Source organism: Furipterus horrens, unplaced genomic scaffold (genome assembly GCF_987537825.1).
Source record: "Furipterus horrens unplaced genomic scaffold, mFurHor1.1.pri manual_scaffold_11, whole genome shotgun sequence".
Lineage (NCBI taxonomy): Eukaryota > Metazoa > Chordata > Mammalia > Chiroptera > Furipteridae > Furipterus > Furipterus horrens.
The window spans coordinates 94037809-94060912 of record NW_028327181.1 but is presented as its reverse complement, the minus strand read 5'-3'; positions in this window follow the sequence as shown (position 1 = coordinate 94060912).

Below are 23104 nucleotides of genomic sequence, written 5' to 3'. Positions count from 1 at the left end.
AGTGGTATGAAGAGAGTGTGTTCTTAATAATGCAAAAATTGTCAATTGATTGGTTAAGTCAGCCTTTTTAAGGGTGAGGCGAAGGATAATAGGAGGTTTCATAGCTGATGAAGCCCATTTGTAACCATCTCACTTTTAGCAGTGGGGTGGATAAGGCGGTAAATAAAAAATATACATTGGGATTTTCTGTAGCCTTAGTTTCTTAGGCAACACATTCCTAGTGGTTTTTAAAAACTCAAACCACATTCAGCGTGTACCTTAGCTGGCAAAACAGCTGCAATAGTGCTTTACAGTGAACAATTTTATGTGACTATGCTATAGGTGAGAGAATACCTTTATTTAAAAAACTAGCAAATAAACATAGTTTTTACATGAAACGGGTGTATATGGTTATCATCTGAAAATGTGTAGCTTTTTCAATATTGACATGAGTCACAGCATGATTCACCCTGGAATCACAGATGCAAGCTGGAAACACAGATGCAATCGTATTTGGTATATTTTTCACAAAAAAATTTAGTATTGTATGACTGATCTTATTAATTTAACAATCTATTCTCTAGCTATGTAACATTTTGTAAATATCTACCCTACTTATGCACATGTGAATATTATATCAATATACATATGCACATATGTGAAGTACATATAGACATAGTGGCAGGATTATCTGGGTATAAAGAGGATCTCTTGAATAACAGCTAATTTATTTTCCAGCTAGTTCCATTTTTAATTTTTGAGGAATCTCCATATTCTTTTCCTCAATGCCTGTGCCAATTTACATTCCCACCAATAGTGTACAAGGGTTCTCTTTCCCCCAGTACTTCCATATGATTCAGCATTCACACCTCTTAGTGTATATCCAAAGAGACACCTGCACCCCTCATGTTCATTGCAGCATTATCTACAATAACTGAGATATAGAAACAGCCTAAGTGTTTGTCAGTGGATTAATGGATAAAGAAAAGATGGCATATATACACAATGGAATATTATTCAACCACAAAAAAGGAGGCAATCCTACCATTTGTGAGAACATGGTTGTCAATATTGCAGCCCAGCTGTGAAGGGCCAGAGAAATAAATGCCCCTGTCTCTCTCTGGCTGCCCTCTCTTCTCCAATGAGAGCTGCCTAGTGACCAAATGCAGCTGGAAGCTAGAGATCCAAGGAGCCCACGTAAATCAATATTCTAAGATCAGTGTCCAGGTGCAGAAAGGTAGAAAAAAGCAGAGAGTGGAATCTAGTCACAGAGGGAAGAACCAGCACAGCAGCTGGGTTGTGGGTGTAGAAATTCTCTTCCTATTTTAAGAGTAAGAGCAACTGAGACATACAATAGCTCATTCACAAAACCAGAAATAGACGATTCATTTAATAATTTTTAGGACATGGCTGTATCCACTTTGCCTGGGATGTGCTACTTGGCTTTTTTTTTTTTTTTTTTTTGTGGCCTTTTAATGGATGGGTGTATCTCAGGAGATGTGTATAAATGCCCTTTGGTGTGGGTGGTCCATGAAACATCTAACCAACAGCTCATAAAACTCATCATATTTGTTTCTGGAAAATGGACAGATTTTAAAATTGTGTGCATTCAGACTAAGATTTGAAAATTTACATGATTTGCAAGTGTGTCTTCAAAGACACAAAATGTTAATGGGATCTCTCTATTATCTTGTGCCTCCAAAAACTATTTAAATAGTACTTAAGAATTAATGGAGGTACTATACTTATGTGCAAGCATTTAACAAAATGTGTATTTTTTTTCTCCACTGTGCTTCTATAGCCTTATATGGGGTAATTTTAATATCATCAGAATAATTAAGTAATTCAATTTCATGTTAGTATAAACTAGGTTTAAAAAATATAGATTATGCCTATTTGTGAGTCTTAATGATGCTTGGGTAGTTGTATTGCCTAAATATGTAAAATAGTTAATAGTTCAAGAAGACAGTCTAAGAGTGATTTGTTTTTCTGCTTAATGGCCTGAATGATACAATATACCCAATACCTTTCACTATAGTCCTCTTGTAAGAAACAAGCAAACAAAATTTCAATCCTGGGATACCCAAGTTTACATGAAGATAGTGATGTGGTAATGGAAGGCAATCGTAAATGTGTCAACCTATTCCGTCTTTCACAAATACATTACAGCATCTGCTTTAATGTTTTTTTTTAATTTTTAAGTATATTTTATTGATTATGTTGTTACAGTAGTTCCAATTTTTTCCCCCTTTTCTCCCCTCTGCCCAGTACCCTCCTTCCGTCCAGCAATCCCACCCCACTTAGTTCATGTCCATGGGTTGTGCATATAAGTTCTTTGGCTTCACACTTTCCTATATTATTCTTAACTTCCATCTGTCTATTTTGTACCAACTGATTATGCTTCTTAATTCCTGCACCATATCCCCATTTCTCCCCCCTTCCAGCTGATAACCCTCCAAATGAGCCCCATACCTATGATTCTGTTCCTATTCTGGTTTGTTTAGTTGGATTTTGTTTTTATTTTTTAGATTCAGTTGTTGATAGTTGTGAGTTTGTTGTAATTTTAGTGTTCATAATTTTGATCACCTTTTTCTTAAGTAAGTCCCTTTGACATTTCATATAATAATGGCTTGGTGGTGATGAACTCCTTTAGCTTTACCTTGTCTGGGAAGCACTTCATCTGCCCTTCCATTCCAAATGATAGCCTTGCTGGATAGAGTAATCCCGGTTGCAGGTTGCCTTTTATCACATTGAATACTGCTCTCCATTCCCTTCCTGCCTGCAAAGTGTCCTCTGAGAAATCAGCTGATAGTCCTATAGGCACCCCCCCCCCCCTGTAGGCAACTCTCCGCCTCTCTCTTGCTGCCCCCAGGACTCTGTCTTTATCTTTCACCTTTGGCATCTCAAAAATGATGCCTCCTGGTGTGGTCCCCTCTGGGTTCAGCTTGCCTGGGACCCTCTTTGCTTCCCAGACCTGTATGTCCATCTCCTTTGCAAAAATTGGGAAGTTTTCCCATTTTTTTCAATTCTTGCCTCCTCATTCTGCACTGGTTGACTGTTTTTGTTTTTGTTTTTCCTTCCTTATGTTCCAAATCATTGATTTGAACCCCAGTTTCCCTCCCTTCACCATTGGTTTTGTGTGGATTTTCCTTTGTTTCACTTAGCATAGCCTTCACTTCTTCTCTTATGCGTTTGCCATACTCAAGCATATCTGTCAAGCCTGTGAGCATCTTTATCACCAGTGTTTTGAATTCTGTGTCTGTTTGTTGTCTGTCTCCTCATCTGTTAGGTTGGTTATCTCCTCGTCGCTTAGTTCTCCCACTGGGACCTTGATTTATTCCCCCTTTTGGGCCATACTTCTCTGTCTCCTCATTCTGACAGGCCCTGTGTTTGTTTGCCTCCACGTCCCAGGGGGAGCTGTCGCTCCTGTATGTTGTAAGGGGTGGAGCCTTAGGGATTCGTCAGTACAGGGTGACCTGTTTCACCACATTGTGGTGCTGTATGTGGGGGAGGGGTCCGAGAGGGAACAATGACGCCTGCCCAGCACTCACCCCTTTTCCAGGCACCTCTCCCACTTCCGCACCAGACTGGCACCCCTCTAGCTGCTGCCCTGGCTCTTGTTCCCAGAGTGGGTGGTTCTGCGGACATTCTAGGACCGTGGGGGCCCTTTAAACAAGCGGACGCTGCTGAGAGACCAGCAGTTTCTGCCTCCACCCCAACCCCTACTGGTCTTCACAGCCAGAAGCAATGAGACTTGATTTTCCCTGGTGCTGGGACGATGAGCTGCAAGGTCTGGTGAAGAGCTGGGTATGCTCCCCAGGTGTCCCTCCTGACTTTTTAAAGCGTGTGACTGCCAGCCTGCCACTGCCGCTGCTGCTGCCGCCGCCACCACACCAGGTCCTCTCCACCCCAGCTCCGCCCCTCCTACCTGTCTGGATGAGTATTTCTTCTTTATATCTTTGTTTGTTGGACTTCCATGCAGTTTGATTTTCTGGAACTTCTGGTTGTCTCTAGTTTTGAGGTAGTTGTATTCCTTCTTAGTTGTGGAGGGAGACGCAGCATGTCTGTCTGCACCTCCATCTTGGCCAAAAGTCCTATTTTTTGCTTTAATGTCTATTAAAGACAGCTCTAATTCCTTTGGAATAGACCAAGCCATGTAATATCAAATGTGTATATTGCCTCTACTTTAAGAAATGTACTTTGAGCCATACAAACTTTTCATGACTACAGCAACAAAACTGGTCACAGAATTAGGTGCCAATATAATTTTATCATTCCTTGAGAATTTTTCTGAGCTTTTTAGAAGCTAAAGTATTAGAACTACCTGGTGGCCATTCATAAGTAAGAGTACATGGGGTCCTGGGTCATTGTTTTCATTTTTGTTTCAGTTTAAATCCAAGGCAGCAGAGGGCTAATTTGTATCCACAAATAGGGATAAAGCATCTCAATCCTCATGTTACTTAACTTCTCTGCACCACAGTCCAAATAGGGAGAGAAGATGCCCACATGAGTCACTTACCTGTGTTGACTTGTGATTTTTCTCTCATGATTTCAATCCCCTTAACATCTGCATTTTGTGAAATACCTAACTCCACACTGATTCTACACTAAAATAGACTCTTCATGATAGTTTTGAAAAATGTTTGAAATCCACAGAGTTTTGCTTAAGACTCTATGAAAACAATTACCTCTTATTAAAAACACTGAAGAGGTTTGACTGTTGGGCAGAGAGGCCGGTTAGGGACCTGGAATTCTGTAATAGGGTGAGGACTCAATAACATGTTATCTCAAACTAACGGGCTCTGGCAACTTTTCTTTTCTTTCTGCAAATTCTGTCTGTGGCATTACTGCAATTAGGCCAAATAGATGTCCTCGGCAATAATGGTCACAATGGTACAATGACAGATGGCATGCCACTGGGACCCAGGGCACTGTCTGGAAAGGAGCATGAATTTCAAGTCTGCCTCCCTTTGTCTACGAAGGTCTCAGTAGTCTTGATTTTCCTCCTCCCTCTCTCTCTCTTTCTCTCTTTCAAACATATGCCACAACCGTCTAGGTCAGGGGTTGGCAGACTTGTTCTGGATAGCGCCAGACAGTAAATATTTTTGGCTTTGTGGCCAGTCTCTGTTGCATCTGCTCAACTCTGCTGTTGTGGAGTGAAAGCCCCCATAGACAATGACATCTCCTAAATGAATGAGCCTCCCCATTTTTCAATAAAACTTTATTTACAAAAATAGGCCAAAGGCCAATTTGGCCTGAAGTCTTTAGTTGCCAATTCCTGGTACAAAGGCATCAGTTTTGAAAGTTTTGAGAATACAGAAATACAGCTTTTTCATGGAGTTAAAATCTCTTTCAATTATCTTAAAAACTAAAGTTATTGGCTTATGACTATAGGTGAGCACCTAAGATCTTAGAGGGCTGAAAACTCTTCTTCTTTTTGCATTGTGTCGTGGAAGAAAGATTAGAAAGCTTTCTAGTTACACGTTACTGCTAAGTTTTGCCACCGCCGTAAACATTTTAAATGTCCCCTAGTAATTTCTGGGTGTCTTGCACATGATATGATCAGTCACCAGTATTTTTTTAGTCCAGTCTCAAATCCCAATCCTTTTTCCATCATAGGAAACTCTGAAGATGTTTTAATTTGGCTATGTAAGATGTCTATGTGACCTTCGCAGATATGAATGAGAGTTTGCAACAGCACATTTTTTGTTGTTTTAATCTGAGAAATGATTAATGTAGGCGAGGTTTAGTCTTTTCTGACATGTCTATTTTTCATGCCTTTGAAGAGAAAGTGCAAATTAAAAATCCTAGTCCAACTGACACTGAATTTTACCACCTCATTTTATTTGTTTACTGTCTCTGACTCAATGTTCTTATATGTAATAATATTAGGGATAATAAATTAATTTTGATAAATTGCAAAGGAGTTTTATATGGAAAGTGCTTAAAAAGTTATTTGCATGCAGTCTGTTAAATAAATAGCTGCTAATATATTTAATTAACTACAGAAATATTGATGTATTATGAGGTGACAGTGTCATGGGACATCATCCTATCTTGTGATTAGAAAGTTTAAAAGTAAGTCATTTGTGACATCATGCCCCTGAAGAATCTAATTAAATAGAATTCCTATTAATATCAATTAGGAGCAAAATTAGAGATACAAATCAGGCATAACTCTGAACTCCTGAATTCTTAGTATTAGGTGGCACATGATGGTTACTCTATTCATTGGAAAAGATCTTATAAGCCCGTCTTTGATTAACATGCCTGTTATCTCCCAAAGTCACCTGAAAGAACACAGTTATTGACTTCTGTGAACACGCTCATAGGTTTGTTCTCAAACCCCTCCCCACCTCCACCCCCAGAATAAACGGAGGCAGAGGAACGAAGTGTATTTCTCAGCATTGTGTGTGAATCACTACTTATTCCCTTCATGGGAGCAGACAAGGGACAAGGACAGTTTGGATTCAAGGCTGCGCAGTGGCTGTCTGTACCACGAGGTGTCCCACTTACAATGTTGACAAGGAATTTCCTCAAGGATTGCTGGTTGCTTTGTGCTAAGGCAGAGCAGTTTACCTTCCCTGGCATTTTATGTTTTGTAGGTAATTTTGAGCTGGAGAGTCTTGAAACCATTTGACTTGTGGAAGAAAATTACTTGGAGCACTATGAAAATATCACTGAGACCATGTGGTTTTTAAACTCTTTTGCACTGTACTCTGCTTCGCAATTATTTCCAGCTGTGTCTGGCCACTAAGCGTACCTTCACAACCTGACTTTCTTTTTTTTAAATAGTTGTGAAGTGCCATGATTCGTTTATTTGTTCGAGTGAATGTCGAACGTCAGGTAGAGCTGCATGCAGCTCCCTACAGAACTCTCCTCTCTCTTTCTCCTGGAACTTCAGGCCTCTCTATGTTCCCTGATTTTCTATTTCTGGCAAGAGCAGGAAATGAAAAATTGGATGAAGTCTCAATAGTTTTTACTCCTCTCATTTAGTCTTTGCAAATATACACGGCGACGAAATTTTGCTTATATTCCCTCGGGAAAAAAATAGACGCGTTGTAAAAATGGAAATTTAGAGGTAAATGAGTAGTTGACCACCTCTTGGGATCATTCCTCCTTCAGGTTGTTGACAGCAGCAGTTTGCCAATGAGTCATACGGTGGATGGACTGCCTACCTGACCCATTTAACATAAACGTATTGGTCAGTAATTTGTGGTGTTTGCCATTCTATTTTCTTTAAAATAGTCTAAAACCTAGACATCTCACTTATTTTACCATACTTTGTCCCATTGCCCCTGTCATACTGAATTGGCCCATCATAACCTTCACTCATTCAGATTCTGATAAAGCGAATCTTCAGCATATGAATGGAATGTAGAAGTATCAAGAATACAGCGTGGTTACCTATTCCCAGGGCAGATGTTGAAAATATTAAATGACTGATAGAGACTGAGCAACAACCAATCAAGAACAGATGCCCTGTCCAATCCCAACAGACACCAGCCCGAAGCCCCAGCACAGCCTGCAGGTGCTGCGCAGCTGCCACCAGCCTTGCCAGCTCCCAGGGGAGGTCTGCAGCTGCTTCTAGACCCAGGGGGGTCAGCAGGGGACAGAGACCGTGTAATAATGTACTTTCGCTGTGACTTGACTTTGTCAACATCTCTTCATACTTCGTTTAGTCTTGTTTTAAGTAACGATCCGAAGGCATTCCCATGAAGCTCAGGTCCTTTATCCGTGTCCTAATTCCAAGAAGAATTTGATGCTGTGCAATATTCGGAGGAAAGAAGCTCCCTGTTCCCAACAAGAAGCAGGTTCAAATATTAAAATTGTCAGCTTCACCTGGATTTAGGTCATCCATGTAAATTCATCACTTTGTTTAAAGTTGATTTAAAAACAAAAATCATACAAAAACTAAAGTTTATAAATTCATTCCAGAGAGAACGATGAATCACTTTTTAAGTTATCTCTGCTTCTGCTTCCTTCCATTAGTGAAAATAATAAAAGTCTATCTGAAATAAAAATAAAAAGACCTCACATTAAGTACGTGAGTACATGCACGCACGGTATTTATTTTTATACACATGAGTGAAGACTGTACATAATTCTGTATGTTATTTCTCTAAATTTAGCTTCAATTCTACCAGAAAATTCTATATGGTGCAGAAAATACCATTCATCCCTGATGATAAATTTAGTAACCAAAAGTTGGCAGAATATTAATAGATGCGAGAGGTCATTGCTCTCTTGCAACCACTAAAAACATGGTCTCTGTTATAAACATTTGAACAAGGTTTAAATTTGGTTAGATTATTTATAAAATGAGAACTTTCCAGACATTCCTCTCTGACATCCTAGGAGAATGGTCATCTCTTCCATCCTCTGTATTCTCAGAGATGTATAAGGTGCTACCAGCATGTGTCTTCAATGCCATATATGCTGGGAAAGTGTAAGCAAAACTCCTTTTGAGTCAGGCATCCCACAAGACCATGCATTCCACAAATCATAGTAAAACAACCCATGCATTCATTCTTCTGCTTATTCATTCCACAAAATTTTATTGAGTGTCCACCCTGTGCCAGAGAATCCCGATGCAACTCTGATAAGTACAACCTCACTCTGTCTTCTAGACACACACACTTCAGAAACAAATGCAAAACAAGTGTAAATAAAAAACGGATATCCATGGCAATGTATATGCTATCATTGCAATAAGGACCAGATGCTAGTCAAACGCAAAGAAAGAGGAGCTGAGGGTGGTGGTGGGGGCGGGGGGGGGGGGCAGTCATTTTCCCCTGAGGCACCAAAAATAGCGAAGCCGTTAGGTGAGTGAGAACCTATCACCTAGCTCCAATTGACATGATATAATTTTTATTATACTTTAAAAATAAAGCTTCTCTGGAGTGGCTAGGCACATAAAGAAGAATAGGATCTGATTTGCAAATGGAGTCCAGGGATACATTATCTCCTTACATGGGGGGATAGTTGCCTGGCAACAAGCCTATAGAACATCAGGCAGTAAGGCAGGGCCAGAGCGAGCCCGTGAAGTCCGTGGATTGTGTCGCTGGCTTATGTGCCTTCCAATACCCCTATTCAGTTCCTTTCTCCCTCCTAACTTCTCTAGGCCTCTACCTCTTTTCAACTTCCATCTTCACCTTGTACATAAAGATGCAAATTCAACCTATCCAATGATCTTACCTTTATATATATTTTTAAAGGTTTTATTTTTAGAGAGGGGGGGAAGGGAGGGAGAAAAAGAGGGAGAGAAACATCAATGTGTGGTCGCCTCTCGTAAACTCTCAACAGGGGACCCAGCCCACAACCCAGGCATGTGACGCGACTGGGAATTGAACCCGCGACCCTTTGGTTCACAGTCCAGTGCTCAATCCACTGAGCCACACCAGTCAGGGTTCTTTTCTCTGTATTTAATTTGTATGAAAATATGCTCCAGTGAAGCTTAACGTTTCCCATTTCAATATCTTCATGAGAATCTGAGGACAGGAGGATGTTTCTCCTGGAATTCCAGGTGCGAACAGCATTTTTCTTGAGGAAAGATGTACAAGAATGAACTGTTATGATAGTTTATGCATGATAAGTGTATGTGTTGACACGCACACACAGACACAAAGGAATAAACTGCTCTGATATATATTCTGTATGCATAGTATAAAACACACCTGCATGTAAGACTGACAATAATCAAAGATTCTTTTTTCTCTATTACAACTCTCAGAAGTTACATCATGCCAAATGACTCGAAAGTGATTGTATTTTTCATGTAGAACGAGCCCATTTATTCCATTCTATTTCAGAGCTCCTGGCTGTTTAAAAGAAAATTAAACACAGCAAAAATGTCTGTCAAGTACTCCAGAGGGGCCCCCAATTCTTTTCTCTGTGGGTTATGCTGCACAATTTCAGCGAGCACTTTTGAGAAAATGGGTGGAGCGGAAGCTTTGAACTCGGTGGAAGACAGACACAAAATGTCTCAAGCACTCTAATTGTTTTTCTGGGAAATTTAGTAATTATAGAGAAGTTCTGTTTATTTTAATGGCTTCTTATCACCATATGCAACTCACTTAATGACCACATTTTCTCCAGGGACCCTCATGACATCATCGAGTAGCCCTGGTGCTTCCTGAAACTTTAAAATTCTGTCACAGCCAATTTTCAGGATTGCAGAGCATTGTGGGATTTCTGGGGACGTCTCACAAAGCTCGCTTACACACACACATATACATATATACAATAGAGTTTAAAGTGTATCATTCACAATATAAAAATAAGGCGTATATTTGTTTATTTAGAGTTGGCAGGGCAGTGGGGTAAAGGTTGGCTCATTTTCAATCCGTGTAGTATCTGGAGAGCCTGAGGGGGTTGCTTCTCCCAAGCAGCTGGTCTGAATAAGGAACTTGCTCCTAGAAAAACCAAAAGAAAACAAATGAACAAACAAGCCAAAAATCAAAAGCAAACTCGGGGAGGCAAACAACAACAGGGTGGTGGTTACCAGAGGGGAAGGGGGTGGGGGTGGAGAGAGGGCTGGATGGGGAAGCGGGGGGGTCAATTACATGGTGACAGATGGAAACTAGCTTTTTGGTGGTGAGCACAATGTATACAGATGTCAAATTATAATGTTGCGCACCTGAAACTTATATCATGTTATACACCAACGTTACCTCAATTTAATTCATTAATTCATTAATTTAAAACACAGAAACTCTACCAGCCCCATGCCAGGCAACAGCTTGGTGTGCAACACGCGTCTGGCCAGTGAATGAAGGACGGTGGAGGAAGGATTGAATAAACACGTAACTGAATCCTGGATGAAGGCTTGATTGAGTGACTGTTGATTTATCCGATGGCAGGGAGTGGGGAAGATCCACAACTCTTCAGAACGACCCTGCTGGAAGACTTCTCTGAAATAATGGTTTATCCTATTTCTCTGGAGACGGTTCCATTTTTACCCATTATTCTTCCGTTCCAAGTTTGATCCCAACAGCGCGCTATCTTTAACGATGGATTTTTAGCGCTTCCGCCGATGGATTATGGAGCTTTGGAGGCAGGTATTGGGAATAGAGAAACGTCTTACGGCAGTTAAGTCACAGGACACATTTGGCCACGTCTTCCTCAACTTCGGGAGAATCACCCTGGATTCTCTTTTAAGTGGATGAGAACCACTCTGTGTGAAACAGAAATAATTCCCTTTCAAGCAGGTCCCTGATCTCCCTGTGGCTTTCCATCGGCCTTTCCGTTCCCTTCCTACAGGCCTGCCAAGGGGCACTTTTTGGAAAACCAGGAGATGCTCCTGGGCCCATCCCCGAGCAGTCCTGGCTGGGGGGTTGGGCCGAGAGGGCATTTTAGGCTGTGGCTTGGGAGCTCCGACCCCAGGCACAGCGGCAGAGCGCCGCGTGAGTGATTTTCTCATTTCCACTGAAAGCACCGGCCGGCTTGCGACGGGACTATCAAGTGTTACCACGGGCGGCCGCAGCTGCGAGCCATTATTTCCAGTGGCAGTGGAAAGGCATTGAGCGGTCTCCTGGGACAGTGTGCGAAATGCTGTGGTGGGTTTAATATTAACCCTTGCCACCGCTGCAGCTAAGACTTCCGGCGAAGACCGAATTTTACTGGTCAGCTGCTGCCAAGTTTTAGAAGAAACAGACTTCATCCCACGCAAGCTGGAGTTCGAGATGGAAACCCAGGGCTTTCTGGGGAAGCCCTTTGTCTCTGCTTGACAGTTTCACACCCCACGCTGTCTGTTTCAGAGCCCGCTAGAAAGCTGTCGAGGAGGGGAAAGGCTGTGATGAGGAATGCAACCGATGCCTTTTGCTCTTAGAGTTTAATAGGCGCCTCCAAAGAAAACTATATTACATTACCAGGCACACTTACGTTTTAGGTCTACAGCTCTTTTTTTTTTTTTTTTTTTTTTTTTTCCCTTACACAATTTGAAATGTCTTTATTATTTTGTTGCACTTACTGTTTAGGGAAATTTGCATTTGTGGTCTCCTGTGTACTGTTTTCTCTTTAAGGCAAATTTCAAGCGAATTCTAAAGTCCTGAAAAACACAAAAATGACAAATGCAAGATTTAATCTGTTCAGACTGGTCACATGTGTACATAATTTCAGGCTTTGATGCCTCTATAGTAATTCTACAAATTTGGATGCCAGTTCACCATGTTGATTAAAGGCCACAGAGTTCCATTTTGACATAATTTCCACAATTAACTAGCTGCAATTAATTAGTAAATACAGTCCTATGATCCAAAAATCCAGCTTACAGCAGGGTTTCTCAACATTGACACTATGACATTCAGGCTGGATCATTCTTTATTCTATGAGGGCTGTCCTGTCCACTGTACCCGTGACGTTTCACAGTATCCTTGGCCAGCGGCAACCCTCTTCCCAGCTGTGACAACCAGAAACGTCTCCAGACATTGTCAGTGTAACATGGGGGCAAAACCACCCCAGGTCGAGAACCCCTGGTTTAGAAAAGAACGGTTAGCAGCAAAGAGCATACGCACACTTCTTTCAAACATCTGTAAACAGTGTCCTTAGAGCCCAGGATATTTCAGACTTGGGATCTAAATCCCTGACCGCAAACCCTTAACAGTTTTGTGCTCCCCATCAGTGGACTTCAAAGAGCAACATCCTCAGCCCCTTTCCTTCCCTATTGACTGTTGAAACCTTCAGGTGGTTGCCAGCTTGGCTCTTCATTTTCACTTCAGAATTAAAGCCTTCAACACTGTAACTGAGCTCCCAGCTGCAGGCTGACTCTATCTCAGGCTCCCCCCTTGCATGCTGCCATCCAGGGACGCGCCGGGGGAGCAGATGGAAAGCATGCACTGCCCAGGAGTCACCAGTAAGCTGCCATCCTTGCTGGGGGGACCGCAGCAGAAAGAGACCATTACAAAGAGCTGGAACACCCCACTATCAGCCGCAAGGGAGCGAGCCCCTGCCATTGACAAGCTGAAAAGCATTCTCATACACTGACAATTTTTTGTTGTTGTTTTTTTTTTTTTTTAGAAAATTCAGCTTTGTTCCATTCCACTGTCTCTAAATGCAGGTTGCTCTTCAAGCCCAAGTTCCTCCAACCAAGGAGCCCTGTTTCCACCCAGTTTTAAACTTAGATTGCTCTGGGAATAGAGTTCCTCCAACCTGTTTCTGAAAGATCCTGTATTCCCACAAGAACATAACATTGTTAAACAGCAATTTCAGCTGAAAGTTAACAAGGTTTTAAGGTAGTTAAAAAACTGTGAAAGTCTGATTCCCAGTGTGAAACACAAAACCTGTGAAATTCAAATATGCGGGAGCGCTTTCATTTTCTCAGAGCTATGATGAGGGCAGAAAATGTTTCTTTGTTTCAAAAAATGTCCACAGGCCAGGGTGCAAAGAAACGTAGGATTCTTAAAGTTGCTATTTATTTTTTTCTTTGACTAATTATGAACTGAAAATAGTTCCATGTATAGTGCAGGTAGGTGTTTTAATTTGTATACACTATATTCTCTCTTTGTATTCTGCCTCTTTATATTTAGATATATGCATACATGCATATATATTATACTTGGATATGATCTACTTATATATGAAATATAATTTGTGTAATCACTTAAACATATGAAAAGACTTCAGTAGGTTAAGGGAACATACAATCCTGTGGTGTTGGCATGAGTATTTGTGTGTGCATCAGAAAACAGGATTCGGTTCTTAGCTTGCTGCGGGACTGAGGTCTAATAACGTTACCAATATTTCAGCAGTTCTAACTGTTCTCATATAGAATGTTAGAACACTAGTACCCTGACATTCTCTGCCCACTCCAAAAATCAAAAAAGGCCTTTTAAAAATGCAAAGCATAGAAAATATATAGAAATAGATCTTGATGTAGATATATGCCTAGAGGAGCTATGTACTAAGACATTTGGAAGGGCAGCTACTATTTGAAATGGATTCTGCATTCTGTGTGTGATATATGTGGTGTCAAACACAGTTATTTTATAAGCCATGCAAAAGTTCTATTTTGATGTGATAAAATAAATCAACATTGAGCTGTTTGAAAACTAGGATTTCTGGGACATAGGTTAGGAGCAGAAGCAGTTTTTTCCACAACAAAACTTTACCTCAGTATTAGCTTCCCCCAACTTTGTAAGATTTTTAAGTATTTTGTACCTAGCATTCAATTTAGTTACTTAAAGTATGATTCCGAATGATATAATGAAATATCTAATTTATCTTTTGAGTTTTGTACTGTAGCTGAAAAAAGAAATCTGCACTTACTTTTGGGTACATGAATATTGAGTAAAACAGTATTCATTTTGTCTTACCCTAACAAAAGGATCAAGAGAATTTTATTATACACAAAAACATTCATCTGTAACAAATAGTTATATAAAGTAAGATATGTAAACTTTTCTTTATTGGTGTTATTAAAATATAGTCATCAGCATATTTATCTCATCTCTAAAAACATAGTCGCTATTCTTCATCTTTTGTGACTCATTTATTGCAGTTACTGTTTATTTAAACTTGTGATGAATCTAATTTAAAAGACACAACTTTCAAACAAAAGACTTAGAATTGCTATCACAAAATCTTTGGACTTTGGAATCAATTTTCAGTTACTGGATTATCAAAGTGTCAGATAAATCAATGACCTACAAGGAAAAGTAAATGAATTATAGTAAGTCCATATAATGTGATAGTTCATAGACATTTACAATTATATAATAACTCAAAGGCCTGAGAAAGTCTTCAAAGCATAATTTTAAGTAAAGCAAGCAAATCACAAAATGTTATGGCTGATATCATCTAATGTTAAGTGTTTTTGTAGATATACACACATATATAAAGTATATTTTGTGATATGTGTAAAAATATATATTACCATATATGAAATGTATGAATGTTTCATGTGCACATATATGAAAAAGACAGCAAAAAATTATCAGGCTGGTGGTATATCTCTGGGAGGTAGAAATATCAGTCATTTTAAGTTGGTATCTATATTTATAAATATGTGAAGTGTTTATTATTTTATAATTAGAAAATAAATGGATGTGTTAATGTTATAATACTAAAAATTATGGGGAGGAAAAATGTAAATAGAAAGTAAGAAAGTTCAGATTTCAGACACTAATTCTAGAACAGATTGAAATGTGAAGGTAATATGTATTTCCACTTCCAACTGTGTTTTAAACAGTGTAAAGTAAAAGCTCAATTTGAAAACAAATTTAAAAAGGACACTAGAAAAGTGTTCTGACAGGTAAAGAGAATAAAGAAGAAAATGTATTTAAATGCTTCTTAAAATCAGATTTTTTTGGTATATGGCATTTTTAAAAAAGTTTAATTCAGCTTCATTTTTTAGCTTAATTTTTAATAGATTTTCAAATCATGTCCAAAAAAAAAAAAAAAAAAAGCTTTTGTTTTCAACTATAATAGACACATTTTATTCAGATATCAAGGACTTTAAGGCATTGGGACAATAAGACATGAAAAAATACTGCTTTCTCTATTTAAGCAAGCTAAAACATTTAAATTTTGCATGTACTTTATTGGCAAAAATAGTTAGAGCTGTTCTGACTTTTAAAGTTGTTTTAAAAATTACACAAGGAAATGCAAACTTTCATTAAAGAATAATATTATTGAAAAACAGTCCAATGACATTTCTTTGAGCTACAGAGATAATGAACATAAATGGTCTCATTTGAAAGGCTTCTGTTTGCTAACTAGCTTTTTGTTGAAGTGTAATTTTTATAAGATTAATGTTTAGGGGTTTAGTCACAGACTCTACAGTACTATTGCCCTTACTAGTCTCTGCTTTAAAAAAAAAAATCATTAATGAGTCCAAAAAGTAGAGGTGGGAGGTGGGGCTGCACATGGTGTCAATACAGTTTAATTAAGTGCAGTAATTCCCCTTTTCCTGAGGTAGCTGTGTTAAGACAGATTTCTCTTCAGAGATTTACCTTCTGAGGATCTGGTTTTCAGTACAGTCATCAGATTAATCTGTGGAATTCCACTGCCCTCTGTTGGAATCCTGTGGAAGTTCCAATGGCTCCCCATCTTAAAAGACCAGAAATTTGGGGTTCCGTTTCTCTTCACTTAGATTATTTTCAGTTCTTAATATAAATCTTCTGAGGATAAGATAACTTGAAAAAGCTTGTAGTTCTGGAAAGGCTGCTTAATTCCCTAACAGGCAAACCTCACTCAAAAACATTTCTATGTTGAAAACAAGCTTAGACTTCATAACTGTCTTTTTTTTTTTCTCTGTAAATAATTTTTATAAAAGTTTTTGCCTACTAAGACAGAATGAAAGGCCTCTTAAAACATGCCTTGAAATCCGGCAAGGTCATATTTTTCTCTCTCTAAGGAACCAGACAGAAAATATAATGTAGGAAAACTAATTATAACACCACAGTATTGTTATATTTTAATTTTAACAATTGTAGAGATGACATTCTTTTTAAAAATTAAAATGCGCTAAAATCTGCGACTCATTTTTGAAAGGCTTTCCCTGAATGAAATTTCGCCGCACTGACCCCTGTTTCGGCGGGGAGCGTGGGGGAAGGATGCCTTTGATCTGGGGCGCAGATGGGGAGCTGCACGCTTCTCGCACAAATCCTCCACAAATATACAATCACAAGTGACCTGAAAAGTCACCTCATGGACGAGGGAAGAAGTGGCCAGAGGTGGACTCCGAGGGGGCTCCAAGCTCTCTGGCTGGAGGCATTGTTACTGATTGGGTGTCGGTTTTTAATTCGTCGGGCAGTGCTTTTCAGCTAAAATTTGAAAATCTCTCCTCCCTTTTCAACATCTGGTTTAGCAATTCCTTGAGAGACAAAACAGCCCTTTCTCTCTCATCCCATCTATTAAAATGTACATAGATCCTGTGACAGAAATGAATGACCGTGTCAGAGCTGAATCGTTCTATGGCCGTATTCTGCTAGAAATAAGTCCTCGTGCCCCAAACCCAAATATTACAGGAGGACAATCTTCAGCACTGCAACTGATGGGAAGTCAGCTTGGTTTCCTATTATATCTTATGGAGCCATTTGTTACATCAAAACACATGGAAAACTATAATGAATTCAATTTATTTCTTTATTTAAAGAATAAAATCATTTAAGTCTCCATTTTTGAACACTTCATGGCTACTATGTACTTTAATTTACAATAGATTATTTTAAACAGTTAGTCAATAAAGTGTATCCAAATAGTACTAACTATATGAGATATGCGAAGAGACCTGAGCTTGTATTTATTCATAACACTTAAGTGTTGCAATACAAGGGGAGGCACTGTGAGGACATTTGAATTTTAACGATGAAGAATTCCTTTCAAGTTGAGTCATCGTATGCCTCTTTTATCAGTGCAAAATATTCTAAAATAATGAAAGCACTTTTAATAGTATGAAATCTTGGTCTGAAGAACCAATGTTACATTAGTTTATTTACTTATTTAGTTATTTATTTATTTTGGCCGGTGGGTAGGGTGGTCTTCCATTCAACTAAAATGCAACAAAGCAGAACGAGCTGAGAATAGCAAAAATATATTTATGTCAGTGAATTGTTAGTTACCTGCCGCATGATCAATGTGTACTCATACCTCTTGCATTTTCCAAGGCTGATATACTTGAAGTTGTACATGAGAATAATTGACATATAAAATACAAGTGTCATCACTGTTAGAGGAAAGACAGACCAATGTATGTCGTCAAAAAATACAAGAAACTAAGTTGTGAATTATAATGTAGAGCACTCTGTGTCTATGTGATGTAAAAATGTGGATTGAGACATTGTCAATAATTTTATGTAGGTTGTAAAAGTGTATGTATAATTTTTAAACAAGTACTCATTATTACCGAGATTAGTGATTATTCTACAGGTGCTAAAATTGGCTTAAATACAAAAGTGTTACTGTTGAAAAATGCGTGAGGTCGGAATTCATGAATATCCTAAAACTCTTTTTACACAGACCCTAATATTTATTGAATCATCTTTGTTTAAAATCGAACTATGACCATCTGTAGTTAAAATAGATTATTTAGTGACTGTTCTAAAACAGAACAGGAGAAAATGTATTCATAAAAGGTCCCCAAGATCTCTTATAGTTATTAAAGAGAAAAGAAGACATCAGGTGTTCCTGTCATCTAGTTGTGTTTGGGCAAGGAGTATTCTCCACGTACAATCGAATGTTCTCTTACAGCTCTGCAGCCGGAAGTTACTGGGCTGGGGTGGAGCAGAGATGCATGCGTTTCTAACCTCCTACCACCTTTTCGTACTATGCTCTATGTAACAATTAATTTACAGAAAATTTTGATCAAGCTTTCACTCAGAGAACTAGATCAGAATGTGAGTTTTACCCTCTCCGCTCTCCGTCTCATGCCTCTAATCTAGAGATATGTATACACAGTATCCCATTGCTATGAACTGCATCCTATGTGCTGAAGGCACTTGGTAGGAACTCGTCCACTGCAGGGCTTATCCATTCCTTTTAGAGGTTTTGGGCTATAAAGATACAGAGTGACACAAACTTCTGCAGAAACTGAGGAATTGCTGTTGGATTACTCTGGCAAGGAGGCCATGCTGTCGAGAGCTGATTTGGGTCATTTTCTTCTTGCCTATTCATCCTTCTTAGTCTCATGAGCACATTCATTCCCAGTATCACAACAATGTTTCCACTCTTTAGGTCCCTGCTGTTCCTGCTTCCATTATAACCAAACTAGATAATGAGAAAATAACACTAAATATTCTCTTCCTTCATTTCAGTCAAGAGATACAGTTAGTTTTCTAAAGGAAGTTTATGAAACACAGTGCTTTGAGTCTATTATGTTGCAGACATTTCATCTGTGCCCTTATAGACGTCCTCTTATGTGATCTTGTCAGTAGTTCTCTAAGACATTGTCATTATTTCCATTTCACACATGAGGAAACCAAGGTTTGCACAGAGGAGGTGACTTGCCGAGGACGACATGGTAGTTTTCAGACAAGGACATTTTTCACTGCAACCTTATCACTACCTTCGCTCCCTCCATTTTTCCACTTTCCAAAATCTCTTCTCCCCTCCCCATCAAAAGAGTCTCAATGAATTATTTTACTGAGCAACATGTTAGACCTTTAGGAATTAATATATCTCTTAGATAAGAAATATAAACTGAGCAGGTAATGGGTGTGTTCTGGTAAGTAGGATTGTGAGAGTGAATTTCTGTCGAGCCAGGTTGAAAATAGCGCCTTCCAGCTTTCTGCCTTCACTCAGTCCTCTGAACATGCACCGATGTCTCTAGACTAGAAACAAGTCATCCTGAGTCTTGCCGTCGTTCCTGACCCACGCCAAGTCTACTCTTCAGCTTCACAAGCCCTTACATGTCACCAAAGACACCCAGATCAATCCTGGATACTGCATGCAAATTAGTCATGCTTACTACCCGAATGTTTATGAGCTCCATTTAACCACTACCTTTTCATGCTAGCTTTTTTTACTAGAGTCTTGGTGGGATGGGGTTGTGGACACAGAAATCCGATGGGGAGCCATGATCTTGAACGTGTTGGTCTAGAAATGGTTCTTTACCTTCCTGTTTCTAAGGCATCGTCTCTGTTCTTTTGTCCTACCTGCTAAGTTTCTGTTTTCTGTCTGAGAGAGAACACATTCTCAGTTCAGCTGAGGAGCAGAAGCACCTTGGGTTCACTCAATAATCCAACGTCTTTGTTCCAACTGCCCTACCGCCTTCAGTCTTTCGACAGCCTTCTTCTGACACAGGGATGAAGGACCATGCTCTTCTATGGGTCTCTGATTCATACCCAAGTGACACATACCATTTAAATAATTAAAAGTACATAGCATGTCATTGTAATTACCCACAGTAGCAGGTTATTACTTTGCAAACTTCAAAGTAATTTTTCAACTGGCTGGCATTAGAAGGTATAAGCAACTCTGTTTGTGGGGGCTGCTTCAAATGACAAGTTTACTCGAATTTGCAGGAGTGTATTATACTCCTGATATTTTCACCTCCATCTTTTTACACAGGATATATTGAGGACCACTTAAATATTTTTTAACTTATTTTTTTCAAATTTTAAAACTATATTCTTACTTGATAATATCTCAAAAGTGCCTATAACTTAACAATACATTTTGCTGTTTATAAGGACTTAATTGTTTAGGATTCATTTGCTCTAATTTAATTTTTTACAACACAAGATATTCAAAGCTATTTTTTAAAAATATGCATCAGCTTTATTTTATTGCCCTATTGCTTAAATTAAATATAAGCACTATTACTCCATATAAAGAAGATAAAATCAACACTAAAAACACATAAGTGAGGTAAAAAGGCTATAAATATTAGTAAAACACACACAAACACACACACACACACACATACATATATATATATATATATATATATATATATATATCAACATATATATATATGGCTATATAGACTTTTCCAAGCAAATATATTGTGTACCAATATTACCGAGTCCAAGTTCATAAGTAGGACAAGCAAATGAGCATGGAGAGAAGAGCAGAATAATCTATCCTTCCTTACTCATAGGAGACACTGTCACTTTCAGAAAAGAATTCCTATTTTATGGACAACTTCTATTCTGCCATTGGTAGCTTAGTAGCAGCATATTTGTGGACAAGACATAGAAAATTGTACTAAACACAAAAGACCTTGAGATGCTCCTATGAACTCAGGGAAATGAGCAAGGCTGCCAGCTAACAGGAGCTGGATAGAAGGTGGCTAAACTATTTCTTCAAGGTGCTAAACATGCTGTAGTATTTACAAGAGAGATTTTCAAACAGGGGGACTCTCATTTTCTAAATGGTTTTCATGGTCTTCTATAGTGCTGTATTTTCTTGCCACATGGGTTAAATTATCTGGGAGTAGAACAAATGAAGACGGTAACAATCCAATAATCCTCTTCAGCGAAGAGCATTTAAAATTCAGAAACTATCTAAGTTTAATTTCTTTCTCATTAGAAGCAGGACAGCAGAGAGACGGGGAAAGGAGGCTGCTTTAGGAATGCTGCAGCTCCTTCTTAAACGCCGTGGTATTTTTCTTGAAACAGAAGGTAGTAATCAATGAGAAGTTATTCAATGTGGTTCAGCTCATATAATACTTTCCTGGTGTTAGTCTAACCACTATTGCTTTGCACCTTTTTTTTTTTTTTTTTTTTTTTTTTTTTTTCAAACCTTAGTAGACTCTTTAAGGTCACATCTGTTAGGGCACATAATGGTTTTTAATCACACGTTTCTAAATGACTAGAACACAAGTATGTGAGGGGAGCAGCACTTAAACCGAAGCTGATCCCTGTTGTAGGATATTTGGGTGGTGATTTTCTGGAGGATTGAATGCAAAATGGCAGAGACCTCTGCTGAACCCGCGCCAGTTGATATACAGCTGAACAATCACGTGCGGGCCAAATCCCACTCTGAGTAAGACTCCTTTCCCAAAGGAGGATCATGGAGAAATCACAACCAATTCCAGGCAAGCAAGGAAGGCTGGAATAATATATTATCTTTACAGACCCTTGTCTTCAATTCCAAACACCTCTAATGCGCCTTAAATCCACATCAGATCAGTTTCAACCAAATTATAATAAGTAGTCACAGCACAGTGGGGTTTTTTTGCCCCAAATTTGAATTGGGTGCTAAAAACAAATTTTTCTTCTTTTTCAACTGATATGTAACCAGAGTCATTGAGGATGTGCTACTGACCTCTGCTGTGTACCTGGGAACAAAATCATACGTTGTTTGATCTACGTATATACTGTAGATACCCTTATACCTCAACATATCGCATATACTCTCACCTGTCACTTATTGTCTAGGGACAAATAAAAACACCAAACTAGTCTTTAGGTAGCAATCAATTTTATTCATAAATAAGAGTGTTCTAGGAAGTGAGGAGAGAGCAGCAACACACAACAAGGACCCTGTTCTCGTGGAGCTTTTAATCTAAATGTAGCCATGGGACCTGAAAATAAAAAGGGACTCGGTCACTTGGGTTGGCGGGAAATGCAAGGGGGCAAGTGACGGAGTGATGGGAGAGGGAAAGACTGAAAGAAGACATTTGTGTTTATCTTCAGGGAAGCTATTTTGAAGAGACATTTGGCCTGATTTCTGGACGACAAGAAAAAGCCAACTTTGAGGAATTTTGAGGGCAAATATATATATAAAAAAAGAAGTTTTAGGACAGATGCAAGCACATTAAGATATGGATATAATATGAGTATATATATATGTGTGTGTGTATATATATATGTATATATATATTCCATTTTCTTATTAAAAAAACAACCAAGACAATTTGCTATCGTATCCCCTGAAATCCAATGCACATATTCAAGATCAATCAGGATTCGTCGTCGTCGTCGTCGTCGGCAGCCGTCCGTCTCGAGAGACGATGGTGTAGCCTCTTAAGAGTCTATCTGCACCGCCGAGAATGGCTGTGCAGTCCGACTCCGGAGTGACAGGGTATCTGTCTCCTCCCGTGTTGAATCGACATCTTGCGATGACGCTGGAGTGTCCTCTCCAGTGAAGCTGAAGCTACAGAGCCTGGGCAGGGTGATATGGAGGGTCTGCTGTTGCCCATGCAGCAGACCCCCCCTCTCTTCGCAGCTGAAGGGTCCAAGGGAAAGACGGAGTCAATACAGCTTGGCTTCAGGTGCGCTGCAGGAGTTGCCGGTGTTGACTACAACGTCAAACCGCCTTAGGGACTCCGGCTCCGGATTTTCTGTCGGGGTTTACTCCCTTAGCCTTTCCCCTGAAGAGGTATGCCGCAAGGCAGCGGAGGTTTTTTGGAGTCAGAGTTTTCCTTCTCTGATGATAATAGTATTAACATTGCAATAAAAAAGGACAACAAGGAAACGCCAGGACTGATATTCTCCCACCCATAGTACAGACTGCTTGTCAGGTGAAGCTACTATCCTCTAACTCAGAGGTTCCCAACCTTTTTGGCACCAGGGACTGGTCACTTGCTTGCCCGTGGCTCACCTCCTGCTGTGCGGCCCAGCTCCTAATAGGCCACGGACCTGTACCGGTCCTGGTCTGGGGGTTTAGGGACTCCTGCTCTAAATGGTCTTGCAAAAAGTTAGAGAAACCGAGATAGGAGAGAGATGGGAAGGAGTTGGAG